A 3,847-nucleotide genomic window follows, 5' to 3' on the forward strand; every position below is an offset into this window, starting at 1 on the left:
GTCACGTTGCAAAGATGTTGTGAAGACGTTGTGAAAACGTAGTACCGAGGACGTTTGGCAGTAAATAAGACGTTGTCACAACGTTGCATGGAACTCCCAGTTGGTTGCCGTGAGACGTTGCTGCAACGTTGTGGCAACCATTATGGTTTACAGGGTTGGTACAATGTCTCTCCTTTTATTAAATTCGAAATCTCAGCAGCAGTTTGATGTATTATTGTCAGCATCAACATCTCCGGTCGTAAACCTAGGAGCTAGCCGGTCACTTCTCAGGTGGAGGTCTTCTCCGACGCGTTCTGGCAATGTGCACGGCAGTCCTTCCAGAAAAGCTAAAACTTCTTCAAAACCAACTGCATTAAAATGCGTGGCCCATCGAATATTCTCGTTGACTGCCTTGTTTACGTTAAGGGAAAGCTTGCTATGGCCCATAGTGATTTTTGTCGTTTCGAAGAGATATGCGAAGGAAAATTCAGAGGAGCGTTTCCAATGCGCGCACATGATGCCGTCGAATGCGCCTCAAATTCTACGGAGTTCATCGCCAGTCATGCTCTGGGTTGCGGGAGACCCGGTAGTCGGTCGCGTATTTGGACGACGAAGATAAGAAATGGTTTGCCTTGTTTGAATTTCCCTCACTGACCAAAGAATAACAGCCCACTGGAAAGGAACCCACTATCCCGCGGAGCAGTAGTGGCGGCACAAACTTTGTCGGGATACTTTTTTCCCCCATAGTACATAACTAATTGTTTTGTGAAATGATCTCCAGGCAAATAAAGAGTATTATTAACTTCACAATAGAAATTACGTTACCGAAAGTATTTTCCACAGCATCATATATGCTCCGTTAGTTTTCAAACTCTCAGCTAAAGCATCTTCCACAACAGCACTTTCAAGAAGTTGTTCCCTCAGTGATGGCGCCTCCCTGGTCTACTTCGAAGTGGAAAAGTAAAGGACATCGGGGAAGACCCTTGGGATATGGCACCACGGGGAAGGCCCTTGGCATGTGGCTGTAATATTTCATTTTTGGCCGGTCATTAGTTTTCCTGACTTCTCATCGAGGTAGGAGGTTTCATGTACCACATCCTCAGCCAGGCAAAACCGGATAAACACCTTAAAATAAAGATAATTTCATTGGTACACAGACAAACAACTGTATTTCAAGTGAAGATTACCGTCGTCCGATAACGATGCCGCCAGAAAAGGCTTAAATGATTCTCTGTGCACACAACGGTAGTTATAACTACCGTAAGTTTCAATGTCACTTCAGTAGATGTATCAATCTAATAAAAATTTGAAAGTCCTGCCAAATCACCAGCATAAAAATATGTATAAAGAATATGATATCTCTTAAATCACATCTCAGCTCTTACCATGCATGAAGACATCACCACAATGAATTTTAGTGGCAGGAAAGAAAAAAACACAGAATTAAAATACAGATATTTTATATTGTCATTATTCAATCACAATAATAGTTGCAATTCTCTCTTGTTACCATGAACTACTTTGCTGAAACAAATACTGTCTTTCTCTTATGATCAAAAATTATTTTAAGTGCATTGGCAGAAGCCATACTAACTATCTTCAATAGTTTCTCCAACAAATGTCTATTGCCACATCGTCTCATCATCCACTTAAAAAAAAAAAACAAATCCACATCCACCATTGTTATATATATGGAACTTATTCCACTGTCTTTCTGTCTTCTGAATGATAGTTTGGCAACTGAAGAAATGGCGCCTTCCCCCAGTCTCGGCACCTTTAATTCAACACGAATTATCTCCCCATCTTCTCGTGCAAGGCCACAGATTCTTTTCTGACATCACTCGATGTGAAGTGCAGCTCACACACCTAAAATTAATAAATAAGAAAATAGCAACTAAATTACTTAGTCATTTCATTTTCAATTTAAGGCATTTCTGAACGAGAAATATATCTAATGACTTGGCTGGCAAATATAGGAGATAACTATACATACCTCAATGATTTTTTATATAAAACTAGATATAAGCATAAGATAATTTGAGATGATGAAAGCCGGACACAGTTAAATTCCGGTTCATTGCACCACTCACGATTGTAATAGAAAAACGCATATTTCCATTCACGGCGGTTCATACACACTAATAACATATACAAGTTTCTGACGAGACTCAATGAATTTCTCATCATTGCTTTCCATGCAACTTATTAAGTGAGTATTGTTGGTCTTGCGAAATGATACATAAGCTCAAATTAATTTGAAAGCAAGAATACCTTAAAATGTATGTGCTTTTCCCCGTAGTATACGGTACTACGCCAAAAATACAATGACTCAATAAGTTTCATTGAAAATACCCGATTATATAACTTAGGGCGTAAATAATTCAAGCAGCTTTTCAACTCTAGGTTATGAATGAATAGTTAAATAAGTGTTTTTAACTGAGTACTGAGTTTCAGACGCATAACACACCAAAGGGCAAGCTAAGAAACAATATTCGATTCTATAAACTTGGCTGCTAAATTATAATTCCCAGTAACTCCTTCAACCACACGTTTACTGAACGAAATAATACAAGAAACAATTAAAATAAAAGAATTTTCAGTCAAATTGCTGCTACAATATTTTAAATCACCACTTTTAGAATTGGAGACATTCATCAACATCCCCAAGCCACATCTAGCTAGAAATTACATAATATAATAATAATAATATAATTTTATTTCTGTTGGTTACATTATGCAACATAGAAATCGTCAGGTATACATGCATACATAAATATATACAAGGCATAAAATAGAGGGTCACATTTTACAACAATCACAGCCATTATCAAAATATTCTGCTAAGGTGTAGTATGCTTTCTTAATTAGGAGCTCCTTTAGACATTTTTTAAAATTGGATATGGATGTAATGGATTTTATGCTCGGTGGTAAGCTATTGTAGATGACTGAAGCTGAGTGAAGTGGACCGTGCTGAGATGAGGACAGAGAATAATGGGGCAAGTGAATGTTATTATGATTACGAGTGTGGTAGGAGTGTACTTTGTGGTGAGCTGGGAAATCTTCTGGGTTTTGCTTTACAAATAGGGCACAGTTTAGAATGTAGAGGGATGGAACAGTAAGAATTGATAGTTTTTTGAATAGGGGTCTGCCAGGGGTACGTGAGGGAAGGCGAAGCATAGCTTTTAGGGCTTGCTTTTGGAGAGAGAAGATCTTTCTGGAGAGAGAGTCATTTCCCCAGAATAATATCTCATAGGTGATGTGGGATTGGATTTTACCATGAAAAAGTAATTTCAAGGTGTCTAAGGTGACGATTGGAGCTAATCTTCTAATGAGGAAGATGCCAACTGTTATTTTTTTTGTAACATTATTTACATGGTGAGACCAATCCAGGTTTTCATTGATTGTTAACCCAAGAAACTTAATGGCTTGGGAACGAAGGATGGGGTTATCACTTACTCGGAGTAGGAGGCTGGAAGAGGGAGGACTTCTTTTGTGATGGAACTGAAGATGAAAGGATTTCAGGGAATTTATGGTGAGACCATTGGATCTGCACCACTCGTTCATGTCAGAGACAGCGGTTCTGCAGAGGTATCCAAGTTCAGTGGAGTTTTTTGACTGTAGCAGACATGACGTATCATCAGCATATTGGAGCAGTTTCCCAAGAGTAATTGAGTTGGGAAGGTCATTTACAAATATTAGGAAGAACAGGGGTCCAAGTATTGAGCCTTGAGGCACACCTTGATGAACTTCTAGTGGCTCTGACAGGGTAATTTTGGGACCTTTCGCAGTATGATAGTTAAATTTGACTTGCTGCTGCCGGTTAGTAAGGAAGGATTTTATCCAGAGTAAGGCATTACCATTGATACTC

Source organism: Ischnura elegans, chromosome 4 (genome assembly GCF_921293095.1).
Source record: "Ischnura elegans chromosome 4, ioIscEleg1.1, whole genome shotgun sequence".
Lineage (NCBI taxonomy): Eukaryota > Metazoa > Arthropoda > Insecta > Odonata > Coenagrionidae > Ischnura > Ischnura elegans.